At 38.6% G+C, this 17,452-nt stretch overlaps 1 long non-coding RNA gene across 1 annotated transcript in view; it reads left to right on the forward strand.

The window, feature by feature from the left end:
- Window positions 1-16,613, forward strand: part of LOC103349739 (uncharacterized) — a 57,121-nt gene extending 40,508 nt beyond the window's left edge. The window contains exons 2-4 of the long non-coding RNA XR_007921084.2: window positions 2,157-2,258; window positions 4,451-4,591; window positions 16,191-16,613. This is a non-coding gene — a long non-coding RNA (uncharacterized lncRNA). The remainder of the gene's footprint in view (window positions 1-2,156; window positions 2,259-4,450; window positions 4,592-16,190) is intronic.
- Window positions 16,614-17,452: the final 839 nt, after the last annotated feature.

Below are 17,452 nucleotides of genomic sequence, written 5' to 3' on the forward strand. Positions count from 1 at the left end.
GTGTCAAGTTGAGATCAATATCTCATCCCTACCTAACAGGACTCCTGTAAGAATTAAGTGATGCATAAAGTGCTCAGAACAGTCACAAAATTCACATTATAAATATGTTGCTATTGTACTATTATTCATGTTGACTATAAAAATTTGACTTCCACTCAGTGCCTATCTGGTGATGTATTTCCAGGGTACATTCATTATATCTTAAGTCTGTCATTCCATCTCCTTTAGTGGTGTTTGCTTTTCTAACTACTTTCTTGTTGCTTTAGCCAGTCTTCTTCATGATTCCTTGGCTGCCTCATGGAAAGCAGGGGTAGATATCTAGTCCAGGAGAGGCATCTAGGTAGTAGATCTCCTAGGTCTTGGTTCAATTAAAATTTATAAATTCCAATGATGATTGTGATTGCTTCTCAGGATTTTGTCTCATTGTTTTGCATGGAATGTTATTTCTGATCATTTCATTTTATTTCTTTACGTATTGTTCTTAGTAGTAAATATAGAACATTTTTTCTACTTGGTATATTTTTGTAAGTGGCCATTATCTTTCAGTTATGGAATTAAGAAGAGTCTGAAAGATTAAGTCAAAGTTGTCATTGAAAGTTACATATTTCATCCAAAGCTTCCATTGAGAAACTCACTCATCTCATATCAAACCCAAATAATGGGCGTCTTTTTGTGTTTTTCTTGTTTTTAATCCATTTGCCCTTCCTGTCATGGGAGTGGTTAAATGACATAGGCTGGTCAAAGTACCTTGTCATTCTGGATACTGCATGACCCAATGGTGAGCATGTGATCAATATAATGCTGATCACTGTTCTTTGGAGGTTAATTTGGATGATAGGAGAGAAGCCACTCTCTTAGCACTTAAAGCCTAGAATCAGTTTAGTCACCACATGGAGAAGTCCTCACCAGAGAATTTAGTGTATTCTAATTAAATAAAGCAATATTTTGCATTTGTTGTATACAGGACACATGCCAGGCATAGTGCCTGATACTTCAAAGTTATTTGATCTTTGCAACATTGTTTTGAGATAGGCATTGTATTCCATTTGTTGATGCAAAATTCAACACTCAGGAAAGTTAAGTTATTTGGCCAATGCTACATCACCCTTAAATGGCAGAGCTGGACGACTCTGTGTCACACACCATGGTGATAAATAACCTCTGTGGAACTGAAAATCATCCAGTATCTGAAACAACCTTCTTTCCCCCAATGAAGAGGATGAGTGTTCCTGTGGTGAGGGCTGAATTGGTATATGACTAGACTGCTATTATAAAATATCATAGCCGGGGCACTTTGTAAATAACAGAAATTTATTTGTATGAGGCTACCAAGCTCATTCATAAGAGCTCAATTCTCATGATCTAATCACCTCCTAAAAAGTGGTGGTGAGGTTTGGAGGCAGAGTTTATAAATATTCAGATAATAGCAGCTGGAAAAAAAGCCACGTCTGCCCTTGTTTCTGCTTAGTGGAGACACACTACTACCTTGAAATGCACCCACTTAGTGGCCGTGATGAGAGTTGTCACACGTGGCCTCTGATTGCCAGGCTGCTTCACCAGCTATGCATGGACAGGGAGCAGAGCCTGAATGTTGCTTACAAAGGTTTAAAGCCAATCCATGCTAGTAGGAATTCCCTGTGTCTTTCAAACAGTGGGTCAAATTCAGATTGACAGTTATTTTGGTGTCGTGCATGATGAGCTCCTTCTGTGCCTTGGAGTAAAAAAAATTAAAAAAAAGAATACGAGAAAGCTGCAGACTGTGCCCTCTGGAAGTTGCCAGTTCAATGGTCAAAAGAGTCATGCAAATAAAGAAAAGGGAAAAAAAAAAAAAAAAAACAGTCACTGGAAACTGCAGCCGGTGCTCTGATTGAGTTATAAGCTGCCTGGGGTTTTCCAGGAAGCTGAGATGAATTCCACTTCTATTCTGATTGCTGATGTCATTCTATTGATTTAATGTATCCTGACATAAGAATGATTGGATTCTCTTCCAATGAGTTCTTCAAAGTGTAAAAATAATTTCGTTTGTACACACACACGCACATATACCCACCCCTAAACCTCCCATCTTTTGTTCATCTTTCTTCTCTTCATGATGCAAATTATTCGTGACATTACTTTGTCTGAAACCCTGCTTACTGTGCTTCCTATCTTTGCAGGGCATTTCTGAAGACACAGGACTGAAATCAACCAGTGGAGAGCTTTGCCCTGTTCCGGGCTGCAGCTCCAGGCAAGCCTTGACTGTAGAGTGTGGCAGTGAGGTAAGGGATTTAAACCGTATTTTTCCATCCAAAAGGAAGGATCATTCTTTTTTCTCTGTTCAGTGTTCCTTTTAAAAGCACTTTTCTTTGGGCTCCCTCCTACTCTCTTTGGTATTTTGTCCCTTTCCAACATAACTCACTGTCCTCTCCCCATTTCTCATTTTCCTGATCTGTTACCATACAGTATTGAGGCCTTATTTCTGTTACCAATAGAGGTGCAGTGTAGGACAAGCAAGAGCAAGACAAATTCCTCCTAGCTCTTTTTTTTAAAATATTTATTTATTTATTTGGTAAAAGTACAGTGAGAGAGAGACAGAGAGAAAGATCTTCCTTCCATTGGTTCACTCCCCAAATGGCCACAACGGCTGGAGCTGGGCCCATCCAAAGCCAGGAGCCAGGAGCTTCTTCCTGGTCTCCCATGTGGGTGCAGGGGCCTAAGTGCTTGGACCATCTTCTGCTGCTTTCCCAGGCCACAGTAGAGAGCTAGACTGGAAGAGGAGCAGCTGGGACTAGAACCAGCACCCATATGGGATGCGGGCACCACAGGCAGAGGATTAACCTAGTGCGCCACTGCGCCAGCCCCCTCCTAGCTCTTAATACAACAGGCATGCTGACCATGGTGGCTCTGGACCAGTGCTGCTCCTTGGTCTAAACTTTCCTAGAAAACCCTGAACTCCTGCGAGCAATAACAGCATTTGTCACAGGTCATTCACTGTGGTAAATAGAGTAAATCATCTTGGGTGACCCATTAAGTGATCCTTTCGGACAGTATCTCCATTTGCAGATGAGGACTCCATAAATATTAAAGAGATGCTTCTTACTTAAGGTCACAGAGCAACTGACAACATTTACACTCATACCTGTTTTCCAGTTCCAAAGCCTGCATTTTTAATATTATTTCTTCCTAAGGGATATACTAGAAATTTGGACTCAGAGGGCCTGAGTTAAAACCTCTGTTCAGGGGCCTGCTCTGTAGCATAGCAGGTAAAGCTGCTCCTTGCAGTGTCGGTATGCTATATGGGTGCCAGTTTGAGTCCCAGATGCTCCACTTCCAATCCAGCTCTCTGCTACAGCCTGGGAAAGCAGTAGAAGATGGCCCAAGTACTTGGGCCCCTGCACCCGCGTGGGAGACCCAAAAAAAGCTCCAGGATCCTGGCTTCAGATCGGCCCAGCTCCAGCCATTGGGGCTATTAGGGGAGTAAACCAGCGGATGGAAGCCCTCCCTCTCTGCCTCTCCCACCTTCTCTGCAACTCTGCCTTTCAAATAAATAAGTAAATAAAAACAAACAAAAAAACCCATCTCTATTCAACTACTTATCTGCACTGTGGGCTTGGATATAATTCACTTTCTCAGTCACCACACCCTCCCTCTAAACAACCTGCACGTCTTAGAGTCTGCCTTGTCCTTGTTGACCTTGTTCCTTCTGCCTGGAATGCCCTCCCATGCCAGCCGTGAGCGGCTAAGTATCACCCCCACTTCAGCCTCAACCCTGATGTCCTCTAATATAGGTTGCTGCCCCCTCAGGTAAATGCCCATCTTCTACACTCACTTTGTCAAATGCCTCATCAGAATGCCCTGCAAGCTCTATTTTTTTGGCATGGTCTCCACATTTATTCAATATTTGCATCCTATCATCCTATCAGGGAACCACATTTGAGTACATAGAATACATATTTATGTATTTATGTAAAATTTGCAGCACTATTTTCTGATATATAATGTATAGTATAAAAATACAGAAAATTTCAAAAAAATGTATATGGAGTTTTATAGAAATGATGTTAATATCAGAAAACTATAATATCTTCAGATATCCATTCTTGTCAATAGTTTAGGGCAAATTGTCTACTTGGGGGGATGCCTATTATTAACAGAGTGGTGATAATTCAGCATTTTAAATAGATAATTCGATGTTATATTTTTAGGTGAGTCATCAATAGATCTGATTAGAATGGCATTGGTCTTCATAATGTGGCTGACAATATATCTGGCTTGCCATTTTTACTAGTATTATTAGTATTATCTTCTATCCATTCTTTACTTGAAAGGATTTTTCCAAGCTGTTTCTCCATTTTGTGAGACATAGATGTCCATAAATCCACTTAACAGACACCCGTATGACATGGCACACACAATAAAGGACAGTAAATAAGTAAATAAAAGAAACTTCCTTCTCCCTTGCGGGTTGTAGAACTGCTGCTATTCCAAAGTCAACTTCCACCCCCTCTGCTCTCCAAGAGACAGCCTGTGGGTCCATGGAGGCCCATGCAGCAACAATTGTGATGGCCTCATGTATTTCCCTTTTTGGATGAAAGAAAAATGAGTAAGAAAGGTAAGTGAGATTTATCATTTTGTGTGATGATCCGTAGCACCTGCACCCAACATTTGAAGAGCAGTGCTCTAGACAAATTCCTAGAGGGCAAGGACTGTGTTCTCCTTATTGTTCTTTTTAATTCAATCTGGAAGATTTTCTTTTTAAATAATAATAAATAGACAAAATTTTAAGCTATTTTACCCTTATCACTTAATCCTCTCAGGAAAAGTAGAAGGCACATATCTCTATTATCTCTGATTCATAGAGAAAAAATGAGTCATAAAGGAGTTCAATTTTCTAATATCACATAGTTAGTGGTAGAGCTAGGATTTGAACCCAAGTATTAGACTATCTGATCCCATAGTCTTCTCAACAATTTTATTCTTCCTTAATAATATATATGCTCTATGAACACAGGTACATAATATGAAAAATAGCAGCAATGGGTAAATCCAGCCACAATCATACCACAATACTCTCAATCTCATTTTTCCTGCATTTCACCCTGTGCAGCATTTATCACCTTCTAACACATCATAGAATTCAATTTACTTATGTATTAAATGTATTCTATCTCTCCCCAACTAGATTTCAGAAAAACAGGGTTATTCATCAATTTTATTAATTGCTGTACCCTTAGTGCTTAGAATACTTCAAAGTATTAGTTGAATGAGTGAAAAAATTCATGGATGGATGTATAGATGCAGCACGGTGAGTGAGGTAAGCAGACTAATGGCTTAGCACATCATAATCCCAAGACACAGTGAATGTTATCTTATGTAGCCAAAGGGATTTTGCAGACATGATTGTTAAGTATCTTCAGAAGGGGGAATTATCCTGGATTAGCTGGTGAGCCCAAAGTAACCAATCACAGTGATCTTTGTGAGAGAAAGTAGAAGGCGTGAGTCAAGGAGATACAAACACAAAAGCATATGACAGAGTGATGCAGTTGCTAAGGGGAAGACATGAGACAAGAAACATTGGAAGCCACTAGAAGCTGCAAATACAAAGAAAAGATTCTACCCTATAGTATCCAGTAGAAAGGCAGCCTTGCCTACACAATGATGTTAGTTCACTGCGATTTCTGACCTCTAGAACAGTAAATGATGAATTTGTATCATTTATTCCACTAAGTTTGTGGTGACTTGTTATAGAAGCAATAGGAAACTAATACAATGAGAAGGTAGAGGGCAGTAGGAGGTTAAGACAAGGCAACCACTAAGGCCAGATAGTGTCATTTAGGCCATTCTTAGGACTTCAGATTCTACTCCACATGATATGGCAGCCACTGGAGGGCTTAAAGCACAAAAGCACATGATCAAATTTATGTTTTGAAAGGCTCCTGCCGGCGCTGGGGCTCACTAGGCTAATCCTCCACCTAGCGGCGCCGGCACACCGGGTTCTAGTCCCGGTTGGGGCGCCGGATTCTGTCCCGGTTGCCCCTCTTCCAGGCCAGCTCTCTGCTGTGGCCAGGGAGTGCAGTGGAGGATGGCCCAGGTGCTTGGGCCCTACACCCCATGGGAGACCAGGAAAAGCACCTGGCTCCTGGCTCCTGCCATCGGATCAGCGCGGTGCGCTGGCCGCGGCGGCCATTGGAGGGTGAACCAATGGCAAAAGGAAGACCTTTCTCTCTGTCTCTCTCTCACTGTCCACTCTGCTTATCAAAAAAAAAAAAAAAAAAAAAAAGGCTCCTATGCAAGATGTTGGGTGAAAGATTAACAGGCTGAGGTGGTAGGTGGAAATAGAGTATAAGGTGCAGTGTTGAGTGAGGTATGGGCAAGATGGAACTGGCCACTGATCAAGACAATTGAAATTATCCTCACAAGAAATAATCATTTGACCCAAGTTGGTAGCAATGAAGAAGGGGAGACATATCAAATATTGGAAACATTTTCAAGATGGAGCCTACAGTATTTGCTGATGGATTGGAATATAATATAAAATACTAGAAGGAGTCAAACAAAATGTCGAAGTTCAGCCTGGGCAACAGGAAGTACAGAGTTGCTGTAAATAAACTGAGGAACGTCTTCCAGGAAGGTTTTGGGTGAGCGCACTGAGGTGTGGTGGAGATCAAGAATTCAGTTAGAATATGTTATGTTAAAGTTATCATTTGCAAAGGCAGCTGTTTGTCATCATCCTAAACAAAATTGAACTTACTGCTATCATTTTCTGATTTTTGTAATTTTTTTTTTTTGACAGTGGACAGTGAGAGAGAGACAGAGAGAAAGGTCTTCCTTTTGCCGTTGGTTCACCCTCCAATGGCCGCCACGGCTTGCGCGCTAAGGCCGGCGCACCGCGCTGATCCGATTGCAGGAGCCAGGTGCTTCTCCTGGTCTCCCATGGGGTGCAGGGTCCAAGCACTTGGGCCATCCTCCACTGCACTCCCTGGCCACAGCTGAGAGGTGGCCTGGAAGAGGGGCAACCAGGACAGAATCCGGCGCCCTGACTGGGACTAGAACCCGGTGTGCTGGCGCCGCAAGGCGGAGGATTAGCCTAGTGAGCCGCGGTGCCAGCGCCAGCTCTGATTTTTGTAATTTTCAACAACCATGTTTTTCCTGGGTGATGGTTGTCTTCCCAACCTGCCTTCTTTGTGAAGTGGTGCATTTTTTACTGTACCTCTTTTTAAATCTCCCTGATAATTTGGAAGTCTTAGGTTAGATGTTTATTCCTTACTGTGGGGAACTGAAGAGAATATAGAAAATTCTAAGATATTTATAAACACATCTGAGAATGTCTTATTTAATATTTTCATTCTTTCCTAAACAACCCAAGGAACTTGGTATGTTTTATATTTTACGTATTCACTGAAGGCCTTTGAAATTGCCACAGCTGATTTTCCTTATTATATTGTTACCTAGAGTTTTTCTCTTATTGTGAAAGACAAAACAAAATTAATTTCACCAAAATTACAAATTTCCCTACATTTTATCTGTGTCTGCTCATTTTCCTTTCCTCTGTTTCTTACTCATCCTTCCTTTCTTCTAACTTCGCTTTTCTGTTTTCTGTAGTGATTTTTTTATGAGACTCTGAAGGTGATAACTCATAGTCATTCTATATCTGTACATATATCTTTTTGCCTTTATTTTTAAATGATAGTCTATCTGGGGTATATAAATCATATAGGCAGTTACTTTTCTGCATAACTTTAAGTTATTGTTCCATCAGACTTCCAATAAATAGTTTAGCCGACAAAAAGCTTCTACTTCAGTTTTGTTACTGTTCCTGGTAGATACTCTGTCTTCTGTCTTTGATAGTTTTTAGTATATTATTTTCATCCTTAAAGTTGTAGGTAGGTGTGTATTTTTGTTTGTATTCATCTTTGTCATCATTCAAAGTTCGCTTCTGGTCTGAGGGCCTTGGTCATTTTTCTGTTATAGAAAATTTCTCCTCATCATTTCCCCAGGTATGGCCTGGAAAGTATCACTCCAGGGCTCCGTTCTCCCCCTGAATCCATGCACGTTATACAACTTGAGCTGGTAGCTCAGAGTTTACACAACAGACTTGTTTCCCTCCATTCTCTTAGTCCCTTTGTCTAAAATTGCTATTAGGCATATTCTGGTGCCTTCCAATCTATCCTCAATCTATCATTTATCTGTTTTCTTGTATTCATTTGTTATTATGAATATCACATATACAAAAGAATGCTACTATGTAAGTAACATATACTTTATCAGCAGTCATATATTGATAGTCTGTTCAAAAACTTTTACCTAGTATAATTTTTCCCAACTTTAACGCCTTTTCCCACAAGAATAAACCAATAATGTGGATTTTGTGTGGAAGTTCCTTATTTTTCTTTGTAGTTTCACTACATTTTCATGCATCCCCACAGTTATTAGGTTTAGAACATTTTTAAAATGTATATAAATGATATGCTGTATATATTCTTCTATTTCATGATTTTTCACTTGACATAATGACTTATGACATGTATCTTTCATAACTTTTGTTTATTCATTCTCACTACTGTATATTGCTTCATAATAAACGTATCACAGTTTATCTCTTTGGTTCAATATGCTGTTGCAAATAATGTTGCAAAAGTCTGCTAGTGAATATGCATAGGATTTTTTTCAAAGGTACACACTTTATAATTACAATATTCACACTAGTACTGTATAAGAATCTCAGTGATCTAGGGGGACCTGTTCTGATGTGATAGGTTAAGCCTCTACTTAAGATGCCTGTATCCCCTATCTGAGTGCCTGGGATTGAGTCCTGCCTCTACTTATGATCCAGCTTGGGAGGCAACGTGAATGTGCACCATGGGAGGCAGCAGAGAATGGCTCAAATACTTGGGTTCCTACCACCCACACGGCAGAACTCTTTGGAGTTCTTGACTCTTAGCTTCAGCAGGGTCCAGCCCCAACTGTTATGGACATTTGGAGAGTAAACCAGTGTATGGAAGTTCAATCTCTCTCTCTCTCTCTCTCTCTCTCTCTCTCTCTCTCTCCTCCCACTCCTTCCTTCCCTCTCTTTCTACCTCTCTCCCTCTGTTGCCTCTGTTGTTCTGTTTCAGATAAATAAAAATAAATACATAAATTTAAATTTACAAAATAACTCCAGTGATCTATATATCTATCCTTACTCACATTTAATATGTCACTTGAATTTTTGCTAATATGATGGGTGTGAAATCATGTAAGGGTCTGGGGAAAATAGAATGAACAGATAAGCTTATTTTGGTGGAAGAAATTTGAAATCCATACATTTGTATGTTTTGCATTTCCTTCATTACGACTGAAGCTGACATCCATTCATATACATATTCTTTGCAGCTTTATTTGCCTGTTCATGTCTTTTTACTGTGTTTCTACTAAGGTTTTTAAGAAGTTGATTTGTGAGAATTTTCATTGATTTGGAAGAGTTCTCTATATATTTTCATATATCTTTTTATTGACCTGTAAATATCTTTCCTCTAACAGATCTTTATATAATATTCTCAGTTTTAGACTTATGTAGATTTGCTGCATTTTTTTTTTTTTTTGCTTCATGGCTTTCCAGCTTTTAAATACTGTCTTTAAATTTTAAAACAAGCTTTTAATTCCAATAATTTTTTGAATCTTATTATACTGGCTACGATCTCCAACATAATGTTCAAGAGCATTCGTGATAGTGGAATCTTTTTCTATGTCATATTTTAAAAAGAATGTTGTTAATATTTTACCATAAAGAATTATATAGGAAAAAAGTAAAAAAAATTATATAGAATATTATTTTTAAATATCTAATTATTTTGGTTTATTTCTACCTTGTTTAAAAACGCTTTCTGATTTTCTTTTTAATGGTGATATTTAATAATTTATTTCTTAAAAAAACAAGCATACTCATTATATCGTCTTCACTCACATTCTTCAATCTATTTACTCTGTGTTCAGCTCATTCTTTCTTTGTGAACTTTTTGAACTTCCTTCCCTAGTTCATTTGTTTTCAAATGTGCGTTGGATTTGGGGAACTGCAGATTTATCTTGATAGAAATGTTTCGAATTCTCTCTCCCTTTCTCCATCTTTTCCTTCCCTTTCGTCCTGTTCTCTCTCCATACAGGATTGCCACAAGGCTTAAAGTAGTCAGGTCTGACTCTTGCCTTTGGGTTTTGTATTTTTCAGTTAGTTTTGTGCCATCTGAGTTAGTACCTTGAGAAATGTCTCATGGTTAGACAGGAGTGTGTGGGAGGAAAAAAGATCTCACAACTGCCATTCCCCCTAGTCTGAGTGGCTTTTGCCTAAGGGTAGATTTTGGGTGAGAAGTCAGGTACTTCATAATTGGAAGGATGTTGTGAACGCCAGACTTAGGAAGGAAGTCACTGGGCCTTGGGATGGAGGAATTCTGTATTGGGTGGCGTATGCCAGATCTCTAAGCTAAAATAAAATGAGATGCTTTGTGTGAAAGAATTCACAAACATGCAATCCTAAACTTGCAATATGGAGTTTCAGAATCAGGCAATGTGCTTAACCTCTCTTTGATCTGGTCTCTCCAAACACAAATCCTGAGGTAGAAATTTTCTGCTTTTCATAACCCCATAGCATGTATTAACAGTTGGTTAAGGGTGTCGGTGAAACACTTTCAACCTACTGGAGGAGAAAAGGGCAGCTCTGTGTATATTAATTTTTAAGTGATTTCATATTGATATTACCAGTAAAAGATTCAAAATATTATTTTATGAGTCCTTCTGATTGAGGTGTTTATTGCACATGCTTCACAACTTGGTTATTATATTGCTTTTCCTTAACTTTATTTTTCTCATATGTAATTTAAACAATTTAATAGTAGAACTTGGTTAGGAAAGGCACTAAAACTCCCATTCCCTTTGTTACACATGATAAAACTTAAATATCCAAGGAGAAATATATTTTAAATATATTTGTATTCACCATAAGGCAAAGTTTTGTCTCTACTCCCTCTTTGAACCTGAGAAGAATTTGCATATAACAGATGACTTTGGGGTGGCCATTTTGAATGGTGGCTGCTCTAAGACTCTAAGTAGAGTCATATCAAACCCCACCATACCCGTCAACTTATTGCACAATATATATTTGGCTGAAAAAATGATCTTTTGTAATACATAAAAATAAATGCACTCATTAAGGGGCCAGATGCTATGGAAATAATTCTGCTCAGTTTGAATGTGGTTTCATGAACCACAATTTTCAGGAATGAGAATTTATTTCTGATCAAATGAAAATAATCAAAATCAAAACAGTTCTAAAGACAAAAGGAAGGTTGATGTGAATATTCTCAGAAAGATGCATTTCCTAATAGGAGGTGGCAGTTATAATAGGAGCCCACAAAATTTTTGTCATTTATAAATAGATTATTTACATTCTTTCCTGAATCCAAATACCATACTGTGATTTGTATCAAACAGTTCAAAGGCTATGAATCCTGATAAAATTTAACTAGGAGTTATTGTACTTACTTCATTATAATAAAAAATCCCTTTTATTGCTTAAGGATCTGTCCACGTTCATTTTAACCCTGATTTCTGCAGGCTTTTCATCTCACTATATAACCATCTAAAGTGTTAGATTCGACATAAATTCTTTGGAGGTGTAAGTTTGTACCAATTTTTTCACTTCCTTAATCATTTTCACATATTTTACAGTCATTTCTACACAATAAATCAATTTGACATGAAGATCAGAATATTCTAATCATTTGGGTTTCAAAAAAGGTAATATTTCCATTCTACATTGAATTACTAATTTATTGGGTTTAAAGTCTAGAAGCTGGCATTTAGTAATATCTTCTGATATTACTATTTTCAGGTAGTGTGTATCATTTGATCCTTAACACAGTCTTACAAAGCAGAAATCCTATCTCCATTTTTATCAGCGAGAAAAGGAAGTCTCAGAGAAGTTAACAGACTTGCCCAAGGTCACAGAGTAAGCAAGTGGAATATACAGGATGCAGGGATGCCAAACTCCATGATGCCCACACCTTAACCTGTGTCTTAACTGCATTAGGAAGAAGCTGGAGTCAGGAGTCAGAGGTAGGATCTGAACTCGGGCATTCCAATGTGAGATGCGGTCATCCCAATCAGGGCCTTAGCCACTGACAAACACCCATCCCTTTCCTTATTAAGGAGGAAACCAAGTCATTCACATTAGATCAGAACCCACCCTAATAACCTCATTTTGAAGATCCTATTTCCAAATATGTTTACACTCTGAGGTACTGGAGCCTAGCATTTCAACAGATCTTGTCCAGGGAGAGGGCAGTCACAGTTCAACACGTAATATTGAGTTAAAGCTGAAAGGGTAGTTTGAGAACTACTGTGAAGAACCATTCATTCAAAAAATATTATCACATATCTCAAACCAGACATTTTGCAGGAGAAACAAATGGTTTCTACTCACAAGGACTTCAAAGTTATTTGAGTTATAATACAACAGATTTAGTTTGTGGAAACAGAAAGCGCATTGTACCAGGAAATGCTCTTTAATTCATCATTCCACACTTGGTGGTTTAAAGCAACAATCATTTATTACTGTTCATGCATCTAAGGGTCAATTGAGGGCCAACTGATGCAATCTGGGCTTATCAGGATAGGTTCTGCTGTGTCTTCCACCCTCCTCATCACAGACAAATCCAGGGCGTGTTCTTCTCATGACAATGGCAAAGAAGCAAGAGAGCAAATGGAAATAACAAGGGATATTACGTTTGCTCACACATAGTTGGTCAAGGTTAAGCTCAAGATTTAAAGGGAACAACTGTAAAATCACAAGTCATGGGAAGCAAATACAGTGAAAGGTAAAGATTTGGGAGTAATCTTCATATGGATTTGTACTGATAGCTCTAAGATAGATAATATACTTATCTATATCCTAACATAACACACACACAACCTTTATATATAACCCTAATGTTAATATCAAATATATGGTATGTTATGATTTAATGTCAAAACTCTTCTTTCAGTACTTCTCCTCTTTTCTACTTGCCCTTAATTTGTTGTCTAAGAAGGGAAAAGCTGATATTAAGGTTAAATGATAAGGACTGATGATGGTATAATATAGTATCTTCCCAGAAACACATTGAGAGCTTCTGCCTAACTTGGTGGTAGGTATTGTTTAATCTAACACAACAAAGTAATAACAGAATTTCAGGTATCTGTAACAAATATTTGGGTTGGCAAATCTTACTGCCTGGCAGGGACAGTCACATAATTTACCCATATGTAAAGGAACTGCAATGCTAGGGTATATCAAAGATGTTTCTGTATTCATTTCTCCTTATCAATCATCACGAATGGATGGTAATATCAAGGGCTGTCAGGATTCCTTATAGGAATGTGAACAAATTCTGAAGCTGGAGACCATGTTTCTCTCTATGCTCTGCCAACACCTTAATACTGCAAGCACGCACTCAGTGCTCTACCCATCCCTATCATTACTGTCATCCATCTCATCCTCCCTCTAGAGAATCTACACTCAGCCTCACTGACATAGCATCTCCCACACATCTAAGTGTGAAGCCATCCCTGAGCTTCTAGTGGTAATTGAATTATATCACAAATCCTACACCTGTATAAATGCAAGGCTCTGACTGCCATTGTGTTCCATCAGGCAGATGCATACATTTGCTATTATGGAAGTAAAAATTAAAAGGAGGAATAAATGACTCTTTAGGTTCATTCTTAATAGCTAGGACATTTGTCTCTAATTTTATTTATGCTTAAGTTTGTTTATTTATTTGAGATGCAGATAGAGAGAGAGAGAGAGAGAAATGAGAGAGAGAGGAAGACAGAGAGGCAGCTCCCATTCACTAGTTCACTCCCCAGATGTCTGCAACAATCAGGACTGGCTTAAGCTGAAACCAAGAGACAGGAATTCAAACTAGGTATTCCTCCTGAGTGGCAGGGACCTAATTACATGAGGATCTGCTTAGCAAAAAGCTGGAGTCAAGATCCAGAGCTGGAACCAGGTACTAAAGCAAGGTCTTCCAATGTGGGACACTGGAGTACCTTGTCATTGCCCACCTCCAATTTTAAGAGTAGAGCATTATCATAGACAATTGATAATTTTCTGTAGGAAATTGTGGAAAGGCACAAAGTACAACCACCTATAACATCTTCACCCAGAGATAACTATAGTTGACATTTACTGTTTTTCTTGACTATTGCTCTTATATATGGGTAAATATAATGTATATAATACACAAAGTGAGATCACAGAAAATAGATATCCTACTTTTTATTTACCCTTAGTATTGTAGGCATTAACCCAGATAATTTCATTAGATATTCTTTAGGAATGCAATTTTTATGGCTTCAGGGTACTACAGCAAATAGATCAATACATACTCACACATTTCATTTTTTCAAGTGTGTTTGGATGTATGTATGTTTGCTTTTATTTGAAAGGCACAGAGAGATATCTCCCATCCACTGGTTAACTCTCCAAATGCCCATGAAAGCCAGGGTTGGCCAGCCTGAAGCCAGGAATTCGATCTAGAGCCCCCATGTGGGTGGCAGGGACCAAAGCTTTTGAGCTTTCAAGCTCCTGTCTCCTGGTTTTGGCTTTGCCCAGTCCTGGGCTGTTGTGGCCATTTGGTGAGTGAACCAGTTGATGAAAGATGTCTCTCCATTTCTCTATCTCTGTCTCTCTTTTGCTATCTTTTTCAGATAAAATACATACATACAAATTTTTTGTAAAAATGGAGAACAAAGGGAAAGACACAGGGAAGGAAGGAGAAAAAATACAGGAAAGCCACAGGACTGTCCAATAAGCTGTAAAATCAGAATCACAAGATCACACAGAGGAAGATGGATGGAAGGGATTTTATCCGTATGTACCCATCTCCTGTTGAACATAAATTCACTCACGTGGTGCTAATTCTCTGCCCTTTTGAGTGCCACGTGCACAGACACCATGAGCAGTCCTTGACCAGTGACCTGAAGCAAGGGACTGTCCATCTGGGTCTGCTTGAAGTAGGAAGAGCTGGTGCCCAGTGACATCCAGAAATAGGGCAGGTGTGCCTGATGTGGGGCAAAAGAGATGTCCAATTCAATGTCTTGTTTACCCTAGGTCTACACCTCCATATTCTAAAACTGAAACAAAAGAAAGTACATGTTGTTTAAAAGAAATATTTTATTGTTAGTCTTGCAACATTAGGAGATAAACAGAAATAAAAGAGAAGAAATCCAAGGGGCTGAGTTGGTATCATATCCTAGTAGGACAGTCACAGGTATCCACTTTATTTTCCTTCAAAATCAACCTAAAAATAAGTGCTCTGGGATGACTTTATTTATTTCCCACAAAGGAGCATTGTTTGTCTGATACTCTCATGGTATTTTTGTGTTCTCCTCCTACTTCACTCTGCTTGACAGAATAGCAGGTAGATTCTCAACTGAATAGACTACAGATTCCTAATAATGACTATTTAGTCATATATAAGTATGGCTGTGTATGTGTGTGTATGTGTGTGCCTACTCAAAATTGTGAAACAATTTAGAGCAAAATTTAGAGCTAGGGGAGCTTTATTTCAATATATAAATAATATAAAACTCTCATTCTTTAAATAGCAATGTTTTGGGAATATCAGTAGACATATAAACTAATCAGATATGGCAGTATGTCCGATAATAAGGTAGCACAAGTATTCACATGTTTTATCCAACAAATACTGCATGATTTTATCATGCTTAGCATGACTAAAACAAATAAGAACCAGATATCACCGATTATTTCAAAAATTTTACTGTAGAAGAAAGAACACTCTACATTTGATGCAGGCTGTAAGTGTGTGTGTGTGTGTGTGTGTGTGTTCATAACAACCCTGGGAAATGGAGGCTAAGGCTCCAGTCTCTGGATTAGGATAGAGGTAGTTTCAAATTTGGTTTTCCCACTATTGGTAGGGTAAAGATGGAATTCCAAACCTCACTTATGACTAAAAATGAATAATAATAATAATATGACAAAATGAACTTTGTTGGGTTGCTATGAGAATAAGATAAAATCATCATGCATGTAAAGCAGTTGCTACATTGTCAAGAATATAGTAACAACAAATTTTAGCTGTTCTTATATTATTCTGATTTCATGGTGAGTTTAAATACATTGTTTAGAATCACATGTCACAGCCAGGGCTACAATTATTGTCTGTCTTCCTCTCTAGTGATATTTCCTTTGAGGCCCAACACTGAAGAGAATGGATGCTAGTTCCAGACTTTCAACCCTGACATCTAGCAAGCAATCTGCATATAATGGATAGTCAATAAATACTGTTGAATAACTAACTGGTGGCAGACTCTAAGTCAGATTATAGAGTTGCTAATGTATAATAAAAATAAAATGTGCTTCAGTGCTTTGCCTGGCATTGCTTTAGAGAGTATTAAAGAAATCAAACCGTTTGTTCTTTTGGTCAACCATCTGGTGATAAGAATTTTAGGTACTCAGACTGTGAACAAATCCTTCAAGGGTACATTTTGCTTTATCACAGTTGAGCTGAGCACCAAGCTGTTTAGGGGATAACTCAAGTTCCTAATGTCTTATCAGATGAAAACCAGGGGGGACTGGCTGAGGATAGGAAAGGCTTTTTGGTTCTGGCTGAGGGGTTATCTGTGGCAGAGATGCCTCTTGTGATCCTTGCATCTGGGAAAGGGGAGACTGCTCCTGGATCACTAGCATCTAACTCACTGGTCTATGACAAGCATGCTAAGCCCACACAGGCACTGAAAATTTCAAGTTACTGAAGCCCAAGCAAATTAGAACAAAATGATAGAGGATTCCTTGCCAAAGATCAGTGGGATGGAAGCTATATTCTGAAATGTAAACCCATGCTTGTTCTACAAAAATGAATGGTTCCAGCAAAGTATGTAGATGCACGTTTTCTATTTCATTACCTGATTATTATTATTATTATAGTGAAGATTCTAGTCACCATCTAATGAGCATAGGCCATGTGCCAGGCACTGGACATGCATTACCTCATATAATTCTCCCAATTCTCCTGTATGCATGAGGAATTAGAGCTCAGAGTATGGGTTTTGTCACTTTTGCTTACCTCTACACCCTAGTGCCTAAGACAGTGCCTAGTAGAATAAGTTCTTAGCAGTCTTTACTGGAGGATAACTATTACCATTCAAACCTGAAACTCAGGTTTAAGAAATGGATGACTTGAATCTAAAGCCCAGATCCATGGGTTCCCAATCTTTCCCTTGGCCATTGCAGTAGTTGCTGTTATCAGTTTCAAGGCAGAGTCCATGCCCCCATCATTAGTTACCAATAACACTGTCTTCCTTTTGCATTTATCAACTAAACATCCCCTGGTCTCTTAGCATGATGTTCAGATACTGTGACATAGCATTACAGGGCTTATAAAATTTGGCCTCCAAATTCTTACTTTGCACCAGAGTTCTCACAGAAAAGCTCTAACCC

This window comes from Oryctolagus cuniculus, chromosome 1 (genome assembly GCF_964237555.1).
Source record: "Oryctolagus cuniculus chromosome 1, mOryCun1.1, whole genome shotgun sequence".
In the NCBI taxonomy this organism is placed as follows: domain Eukaryota; kingdom Metazoa; phylum Chordata; class Mammalia; order Lagomorpha; family Leporidae; genus Oryctolagus; species Oryctolagus cuniculus.